This window comes from Clytia hemisphaerica, unplaced genomic scaffold, assembly GCF_902728285.1.
Source record: "Clytia hemisphaerica strain Z4C2 unplaced genomic scaffold, Clytia hemisphaerica genome assembly, whole genome shotgun sequence".
Lineage (NCBI taxonomy): Eukaryota > Metazoa > Cnidaria > Hydrozoa > Leptothecata > Clytiidae > Clytia > Clytia hemisphaerica.
The window spans coordinates 2,840,021-2,850,464 of NW_027103836.1; the positions used below are offsets into that span (position 1 = coordinate 2,840,021).

Genomic DNA, 10,444 nt, shown 5'->3' on the forward strand with positions numbered 1-10,444 from the left:
AAAGGGTTCATTAAATCCTGACAATGCGGATCTATTTTCCCCTTCTTATCTCTCGATCTCCTTTTCTATTTTCTAGTTTCTGAGACTTAGTTTCTCATTTCTGACTGAGTTTTCATACCTGTCAATCATTTGTTCATCAATTTCGACCAGTCTAATTTTCGCACCGAGTGGGATTCGAACCACCACCAAAGAAAGACCTTCGGATCCGGAAGCCAGCGCTCTATCCCTTGAGCCATCGCCGCACAGCAAAATCACGCAATTCATAACATTTTATACCAAACTGGCAAAATACGGGGGTAATGTTATTATAATATGGGTAAAAGTACCCCTTTTTTAACCTGACTGAAATTCGAGCCGTTACTAGCAACCCTGCGGGGCCCAAGGCGCCGAGTATGCACCCGGCACAGTGACAAGCCGTTACTAGAAACCCTGGCCCTACATCGAAGACGCCAAAAAATAAAAATTTAAAGTTTCCGCATTGTCAGGATTTAACCGCTTCTTGTTTACAATTTTATCTACCATATTTGAAATATTTACGCATGCGCCAGTCTAAAAAAGCCCGCGGAATCGGTCCTTGATTTCAGATACGTCTTTCGTTTGAGGAGATACGTTTTCCGATGGATGGACGAATGGAACGTCGGAATGAGATATGTTGTTGTTCTTGGATGGGGGGGGGGCGTACGAGGTTTTGAATTACCGCCATCCCGGCCATTTTTTTTTAAATCACCGTTATCCCGTTAGCCTATACTAGACTAGCCAGTACATTCCCACAAACCAAATTTTTTCTTTGTTTTATGGTCAGTTACACTTTGAAGCGTTTGTCGAAAGTTATCGCACTGTGGTGGAGGGTGACACGGAACTCGAAAGCAAAGACTGGAATGGACGACCGAATAGAATTTCTTGGCGGAGAGGTTGCGCGTCGATGTCAAATCTAGTCTTAATTTTAGAGTTCCGTGCATAAAATCAAAACAAAAGAATCCTCGGGATCGGGGTAAAGTTTTGGTGAGCTAAAAATGCTTGTTGTTCTAGACTAGTAAACTAGTCGGTTATTACTTATAATAAAACTGTCAATCAAATAATGTAAACACTAATTAAATATTCAGTGCGCGTGAGAGAAAAGGAAAATAACCGACTAGAAGCTTCTTCCAACGCCTTTTTTTCTTCACCTAAAATCGTAAGGAGAGACATACAGATTTCTGTATGTCTGACCCGTGCGGGATTGCATTTATTTTTCTTTCTGTTTATTGCATTTTTGGAAATGCTCATCTATTTATATGTTCTCATGTTTAATGTTACTATGAAATATCATTTAGTCAAAAAAGTTGGATGGATTCTCAAAAACCTAAAAAAAGGTTGTAAAATTAAACAACGTTTTTTGAGGGAAGAAGCTTCTAGTCGTTGAAATTCAGAAAAGACATGCAACCTCACAGTATAGACTTAAACTCGTATATCAAGATTACGGGATTTCGAGTGCGGGCCGATTTTCAGCAGTTTCAGTTTCGATTTCAAGCAGACATCTTAGCAACGAAGTACTCGCCCATAGTTACGGTGGTTTGTGCAAAATTCCAAACATAGAAACAAATTTTAAACCACTTTATCGAAAAGGAAATAAAAAAACACAACTTTTGTATGTTTTATTTTTTTGCACTTTTGTTTATAATTCACGATATTCTGCTTTGTTTATTTCTACAGCAGCGACAGAAATACTCAGAAAGACTTGAGCGCTCAGCTGACACATGCGAGAAGGGGATGTGGATGAGTGATTTTTCGATTGGAATGTGTAATTATATACGCGTGCCGCATGCATGTAGTAATTAATAAAAACTAATTTAGCCAAAATCAAACTGTCGGCATAAACATAACGACAAATGTAACGTCAACAAGTTACTGATGCAGTAGGTTTAGTGTGGATAGGCCTATCTTTTCACAATGTTTATGGTTTTTTTCTCCAGACATTTAGGTGTTGAATAATTACAAATCTGGTACGAATTTTTAACTCTTTTTTGTATGGTGGCTCAAAATGGCCTAATGTATCATAGGTCTCGGATAAAATTTGTGATAATGGTACAACATATTTAAGAATTTTAAGACGTTTTGATGTATTTTAATACCCCTGTCTCACAGCCGCGGTGGAACTTTTTACCACAGCGAAGACGAATATTTCTATGGAAATCTCAATGGGTAAAGAAATTATATTGTTTCAAGCGTAAAAAACGCATTTGGATTGGGATGGAATTGGAATTTCGAGTGGGGATGAGATAAAATTTGATTTCCCACTGGGGCTGAATTGAGGGTATTTTTTCCACTGGGAACGAAATTTTGGACGAATTTTCCAGTCGGGCTGAAGTCCAACCGGGTCTGTGGCACAGGAGTGTATAATATTTCGCCTTTTCTCTAACCTCTGAAGTTATTGCTATTGGCATATCTTCTCTCTCATATACATAATTTACATCGAGTGTAAAAAAACTTCACAAAGGTGACTGAACAAAATTGCCCTGGGCCGGTAAAGAGATTGAATCTAGCAATTCCTTTTACGCCGGCCCTTATAACACCACAGCCTAATTTTGGGCGTACGCCAATTAGGGCCGTTAATAACGCCAAAATTTGTAAAAATGGCTACTTGTGCTTCAAATTAGCCAATAATGACTGCAAAATTTACATTAGTGAACCTGTTGAAAATTCCAAAGAAAATCACTGATTTTCAAATATATTAAATATTTCACTGAAGTTTTAAATATGGATTAAAACAATGGATAATTTTCGTCTTCGAATCATACCTAAAATCCTTTAAAATTGAGAAATAATGATAAAAATTAACGCCGCTTTTAGGTTGAAATTGCAAACGGAATTTAGCAAAATGTTTTGTGGAATTTCGGTTGATTTTTAGACAATTTGACGGAAATTGGTGAAAAAAATGGCGGAATTGCGGAAAAGGGTACCCCTGAAACCCCTCCATCCACTACATAAGGCTCTGGTGACCGAAATGTTAAGCTAAATAACATTTTAAGGATTTGTGGACGGTAAAAAACATCCAATTTCTTTGGAAGTGGACAAAAATGCGAAAAGGCTATATCCCTGATTTCTTTGGAAGTGGACAAAAATGCGAAAAGGCTATATCCCTGACAAGAAAAAATCATTTCCGAACAAATGATTTAAATATCAAGTCAACCTTCAAGATCCGTAATTCGTAACCTTCAGCGTCTGCTTTCTTTCTCGTGTTTAAAAATGATACGGTGAAAAACCAAAGAATTATCAATCAGATAAAAAAGAAAGAACAGACCCCTAATTAATACTATAGCATGGGTTACTCTCGTGTGCCCGATTACCTTAAGTGGATAAATTTTGGCAGGGATTAAATTTAGCGAATTTGGCGAATTTTGTCAAAAATCGTCAAATTTAATCTATGCCAAAGATTAATCCACTTAAGGTAATAGCTGGTGGTATGTGATAAAAAATCCCAAAACTTACCTAGTAGGAATTAGATTTCACCTGTGTGTAAATTTGTTAAAATCAGCACTGGACGCGTAGCCTACTAGTATAAGAATTATGAAATTGTCAATATATTTTCTTTTTCAGTTAGAATAATACTAAAATATCTCACACGGGACCACGAAGCGAAGAAAAAACACGAACAACCAGGAATATTATGCTAATGGCAGCTTAAAAATGAGAAAGTAAGTGATTATACATCTTGACTTGTTCCACCCACAAACCAAATTTTTTCAAATCCATTAAAGGGTAAACTTCCGTGCTTCAATACCTCAGAGTGTTTGTGCCCGTTCCCCGTTTATTGATTGTCGAATTTAAAGCAGAAGAAAAATTTCTGGGTATAAGTTAGAACCACAATCATGGTTAAATTTTGAACAGTTGACTTGGAATTTAATAGATGGAAAAACTTCCATGGTTTGAGAGATCGCAAAATATATCTTTCAAGGTTATTTGTGTCTTTGGTACTTGACGTTTGTCAGCCTGTTAAAAAGTAACTATCATTCTATGTGCTATAATTTCATTACTTTTACTCCAGGACTGGTAGCTTTTATGTGACACTGAGACAGGGATATATTTAGAATAGAGCCTTTTTAGACTAATTACACAGGGTACTCATTTTTAACGGACAGGGCAGGCCCAGTGAGAACCCTATCCATTTGAAAAAAATCGTCATCCTCTATGGAAACTTCACTTGTATGTATAAGACAAGTAATGAATCTAGTAATTCAGACTGGATCTCTGTACTATTATCGTAAAATCTAAATCCACTAAAAACAGACCTTTGTTCTATGGGTTTTATGTTCTTTATGTCCTTTTCCTAGCGGGCTAATAAACGACTCGGACTTTTTGAGACAGGGACGTTCCCCTTGCACAAATGAAACATGTATAACAACGCTTCCATTTTTTTCTTCAGAATATTGCTTGACTTAAAGACGAAGGGCCCAATGAACCGTCCGTGACAGACAAATATCATCGTCAAGCTGTGAAGTAAAAATTTATGGTAGTGTTACCTAATTGTAATTTATCGAAAGTGTACGTAAGGTAAAAAAGCTAAAAGAATAAAAGTTTATCTGGCTAAAAAATATAAAAGCCATGGATCATTTTACAATTAGAAATATCTTTGCCTTCTTTTCGTTTTTCTTCTAGCGCCGGACCAGATTTCTAGATAGAGATAATTACAATATATAGAGTCCCTCTAAAAGCACCCCGTGCTCATCACAGTACAGCCCCACTGGAAAATTTAACCAAATTTCATTTCATGGAAAATTAACTTTGTTTTAATCTTCATTTGAAATTCAATAGATTTATATCCCCCATTGGGATTTCGATAGAAATTTGTCCCGAATCCCCACTTCCACCGGGGGCAGTGAGACAGGGTGCTCAAGAGTACATATAGTGTAGAAAAAAACTATGACGTATAGCGAATAGGCCACAGGGTGAGGTATAAAATTGAATGGGGATTAAACATATTTCTCGTTTTGATGGCAGTATAACTTTGACAGTCTCAAAGTATAGTGGAATTTCGACCGGATCTCGTATTCATGTATAATTTCCTCTTCATTACGAAATTAATTGAATTTGAAAGAAGATATGACTCTTACCCCCGGTAAAGACGACGTGCTCATGTCCAATCAATCTGAAACGAATGCATTAAAGGAAAAAAAAAATAGAAAAAGATTGAGGTATCCCAAAATCCCAAAGTCGCTAAAATTAATCAACATCTTTGAAATCAACTCATCTGAACCCGGCTTTATTTCCCCACAATATATCGCAACTAAGAAGTAACGCTTTTACACCGTATATCTTAGTTTAAACTTTACAATCGAACGTTACATGAACGTTGTGGACGTTTATGTTTATGTCAGCTGAGGTGCTGCAGGGGTGAAACAACGAACGGGGTGGTGCCTGTCCTTAAAAAACGCCTTTTTGCTACTTATTCATTTAAGATTGCACTCAAATGCATTTAGTCGATTTAGTATTCTCAAAGGTATTTCAATATGGCACTTTTTACGAGGAAAATGATAAAAATGCTTTTTTGACAAAGTCGTTAAACGCACTTAATATTACAGATTATGGTTTTAATAAAGACAAATTACGGTATTAACTATTAAGCATCTATCTACATCTTGATTGATGTGTCGATGTGTCGACAAGGACGACTTCTCAATAACCGGCGAACATTTGTCGTTCACAGAGATTACGTCATACACTCGATGGTCTCTTGAGACGAAACACTGATTGACTTCAATCATCTCATTTTCCGTAGCGATTTCAATCAACGCGTGAAGCGATTTTGTTGTTCGTTCGTAGTTGGTGTCTGAAGAGAGAGAAAAGAGGTTGGTATAGCTTTGTCTCTAATCCCGATATAGGAGTTTAAGCTTAGACTGCCTCACCTCTTCGATTCTTTTTATTTGGAGCTTGAATTTTTTGTATATGGGTCTGTTTTCACCGACTAGTTTACTAGTCTATTGTTGTTCCAAACGAGAATATTTTGATACACCGCTTTATAACGAAAGAACTATAGAAGCAAAAAAGTCTCCAAGCAGCTCCAATTAATGGTATTGTCAACAGGCTCTTAATTTAATAAAAAAGGAAACCCCCCTTCTTCAAAAGGTTTTCTTCCTTGCAGAGAAACAACCAAAATCAAAAAACTCTCAACACTAGCCATAGCCAGTCTTTGAAACAGGGATACTAATCACCATCAGCACTATTTTATGGCTAGGATCCAACCCAAAGCAAAGAAATGATTTGATAATTTTCATTCACCATAACAGGATTGTAGAAGCCGAGAGATTAAACTTTTATGGAAATAACCCAACGACTCTGCTGCTGTTGTTGATTTAATGATAAAATTTCCATCTTCTTTCTCATCCTTGCGCAGATTTTTGTTTCTTTTCAAGAAAGGCCATTTACGGGGGGCCAAGTTTTGTCGCTACCCAAAGAGTAGCCTGGATATCCAAGCTCAAAATTTAAGAAAAAACAAAATTTACCTCAACATACAAAGTTCTTAAATTATAGAGCTTGGTCTCCCTAGAGAATGAAAGTGAAAACCCATGTTTCCTAGCCAACCCAGGGCAGCAAAACAGAAATTAATAAAAAGCAGTCTTACAAGATCTAAAACTATTAAAAACATCCAAAGATTACACCAAAGTCCATAAAAAAGTTTGCATGCATTATCATGACCAACCATGTTTTCTTGGAAAATGAACTTGCCTCTGTTTTCTTCTTTTTCATGTTTTCATGTAACAGAAAGCCCTATCTTCACTAACAACTGGAGGACTATCCTATTTTTGCTTTAGAATTGCTCAACGCCGTGTAGATTGGCCCTTACGGTTTTAGCGAAGTGAGCGCAAGCAAGCGGACTGCATTCTCATATGAGAATGCAAAACGCTCTAGGGAGACCAGGCTGTAAACCAGAACATAAAATATCAAAAACTAGACTGTGAAATAGTTTACAGCCTGGATATCCAGGCTACCCAAAGAGCCATTCACTTTTCAAAACAAAAAAATCACTCAAACAATGTTCAACATTCGAATCACAAAATTCGAAAGTTCGAAAATCTATTTGAACTTTACCGCTCGAAGCAATGCAATGACTTCTTGAAAATCAGAAAAAGGCACATGCGATGGAGTGCAACTTGTCCAAAGTCACGGCAAAATGCGCCGCGCCGAAGAGAAAATCTTGGACGGACTTTCCCGTCCAAGAACATTCGATTCCACGGCAAAAAGTAACAGACGTTAAATCGCGATAAAAAAGCGGTTTTCGTCTGACAGGCTAATACTAGACGTCACCCGCGTTTTTTTACGCAAGAAACGAGATGAAAATTCCCGGTTTTTAGTGAAGTACTCGCTATAATCTCATGGTTGATTGAAATTCGATTGACGTTTTTGCTTACGTTAATTTGTAATTTCCCGCGAACTTGTAATTTCCCTCCTAGCTTTTGTAATTTCCCTCCTAGATTTTGTAATTTCCCGCAAAAGTGAAATTTTCTTCGTTTGGAATATCATCACGATTTTTGACTTTCTTAGTAACTTCAAAGGCTTAAGTAAATGGAATACTATCCAATTAAAACTCGATTCGCGTTTCTATGACTTTTTGAGACTTCTTTAAATTTTCAGATTGATTTCCAGTGTTAAATTGACGTTTTTCAGGCGAATTTGACGAATTTGACGAATTTCAATCCAAACCATGAGATTAACCAGGAATCCCATGCTTGTTTTTGTGAAATTCTGGATAAATTACCCTCGGTCAAATTTCGAAATTTTTTAAATTTCCGTCGTTGCACTCGGGAAATTTCAAAAAATTTCAAAATTGACTTCGGGAAATTTATCCAGAATTTCACAAAAACAAGCATGGGGTTAAATTCCCGTCTAAATTTTTCGAAAATACCGGTGTTTTTCCCATAAAATTCTAAGGACTAGAAGTCAAAAATTCGGCGAAATGGAATAGAATGTGAATGAGGTCGATCACTATTTTTTGTATTTTGTTTCGATTGAAAAATTTCAGCCTAATCGGACAATTTTAGAAGTTTCTAGTCTGCCCCTAAGTTAGCCTCGTTTTGAGGCTAAAACTTGTGACCACGCTCAAAGAAATCAAAACTTTGAAAAAATGAAAAAAACCACAGATATCTGTAAAGCTGGAAGGGCTAGATCTGCGGCCTGGATCAAAAAGTGAAGCTCATTATTGTTTGTCTCATCCTTGTTTGGGCTTTGGTAGGATTTCCTACCAAATTCACCTGACTAAAATCATGCAATTTCACTGGTTTGAGAGATGCAAAATAGCGTTTGCCGCCTACTTTTTTTGATCTCGTTCTCCGAGAACAATGAAAATGCTAGATCCTATCCATCACCACAAAACATTTTCATAGGAACCGGGCTTTATGAAGCTCCGTGCACATATGCATTAACGTTTCAAATAAGGTTTTTTATGAAATGTAAGATCCTTATTTTTTGGGTGTTTTTCGCGTTTTTTCACCTTTGCTGACTCCAGTGACAAGCTTTTTTATAGTCCGAAAATTCTATGTACACCGTCTACGTATGGCTTTCACCGAAATACCGTTGTTTTTTATAAGAATTACCTCATCCCGGACGAAAAATCAGGTGTTTTACCGTCACCGTGGCTCTTGCAAAATACCGTTCCCCGAACACTTTTTATCGTTTTTACCGCTCTCCGGCCCTAAATTAGGCCTTATCCCGAATACCGCCAGATCGTACGCCCCCACTTGGATGAAGCAAGTACTATACTAGGTTTACGAGGTGACCGGTATGTCCGAGCCAAAATTCGAAAATCGACCCTTTTTGAGAGAAAATTTTTTGACATTTTTGAGACCCTTTGACCGCCCTCTTATTTGAGAGATTTTTGTCACATTAATTTGGTAGATTTTTCCCAAAATTTGGTCAAAATTTTTGAAAATCGCGACCCATTAGACGATGTTATCATCCGAGTAAAGATGAGAAAAAAATAACGCGCGCGTAGTTTAACAGCCGTTATGGTGTATGGCGGTAGACGAAAAAAGATCGGCGGTATATAGTTTCGAAGACTGGCAAACTCTTTTTTTTCAGCCGTCATTACGAACGTGTATAGGTATTACTGACAAAAACTACACTACATAATAAATATTTACACTACGTAAACACAAAAAGGTTTTATGTACAATTAGAATTTCCTGGGACGTTACCCGTACTGTAATTTTCTACTTATACTGTTATGTTTTTTCCCTTGTATAAAATTTTTACAATCACAGATACTGCTCGCAGAATTTCAAACTCTCAAGGTTATGTAAGGTAACCTTTCGCGATCGCGAGCCTTGTACGCACCGTCTTGTTGGCGCGGAGGAGCGAAAAACAGTTTTGCGCGACTGGCAAACTGGTTGTAAACTCTTTTCGACAAAATAACCCGTTTGTGGATTTTTGGGCTTTTTCCTTAAATAGCGATTCGTCTTAGACTATCATCATCATCATCCTTCGACCTAGGTCCAAATGGACCTAGGTCGGAAACAAACAATAACCCTCCCTCCACAGCTCTCGATCAGCCATTGCAGTGCCCAGTTCCTCAATCTCTAGCCCTGTTTCTCGTTTCAAAGTATCAAGAAAAGTGCGCTTTCTCGAGCGCCTAGTGCCCGCAGGACACCAAAGTAAGATCTCAGACACCATTTCGTTTTTCGCACGGAAACAGTGACCTGAGAAAGAGAGCATCCTGCTAGTCAGGACAGAGGAAGTTCTTGGGAGTCCATGATATATCTCTTGAAGGGTTGGGTGGTTGCGCCAATCAAGATTCTGGACTCTTTTCAAAAGATTTGTATAGCAGCCATCAAGGCTCTTCAGCATGGTTTTTGTCATGGTCCAAGTCTCCGAGCCATATAGAAGAATGGGCTCGACAAGACTTCTAAAAGTTTGAAGTTTAAGAGCGTTAGACAAATTAGAGTGCCATATCTTGTTTAACTTATTACAAGCTTTCCAAGCTAGACCTTTCCTAATTTTAAAATCGTTTTCAGAGCTGTTAATATGAGAGCCAAGATATTTAAAATCCTTCACAAGTTTGATATTGACACCATTCTTGGAAGTTAAAGGGAGAACAATCCCAGAGGAGCTGATAAATTCAGTTTTTCCAGCATTGCAATAAAGACCGACTTGACTGGCCGAAGTTTCAAGTGAGTGAAGAAGACTTTCAAGATTTTGAATACTCTCAGAAACTAAGGCAAGATCGTCAGCAAAGTCAAGATCGGTCAGAAAAAGGCCGCGGTTACGCTTGCGCAGGGGAACTTTAATTTTGATTCCCTTGTCATTAGATAAGTCAACAGAAATTCTTAAAACATAGTCTAAAACAATGATAAAAAGAAAGGGAGCTAAGGTGTCACCTTGTAGAACTCATGAATGTCAAAAATATCAGTGTCTCCGTCAGCTGTAATGACCTTTGCTTTGGTGGACACGTAGAGTGCCCTGATGGCTGAAATGA

At 37.6% G+C, this 10,444-nt stretch overlaps 1 long non-coding RNA gene across 1 annotated transcript; it reads left to right on the forward strand.

The window, feature by feature from the left end:
* Window positions 1-3,580: 3,580 nt before the first annotated feature.
* Window positions 3,581-4,604, forward strand: LOC136807320 (uncharacterized). Its single transcript, XR_010846667.1, has 2 exons — window positions 3,581-3,674; window positions 4,403-4,604. It is a non-coding gene; the product is annotated as an uncharacterized lncRNA (long non-coding RNA).
* Window positions 4,605-10,444: the final 5,840 nt, after the last annotated feature.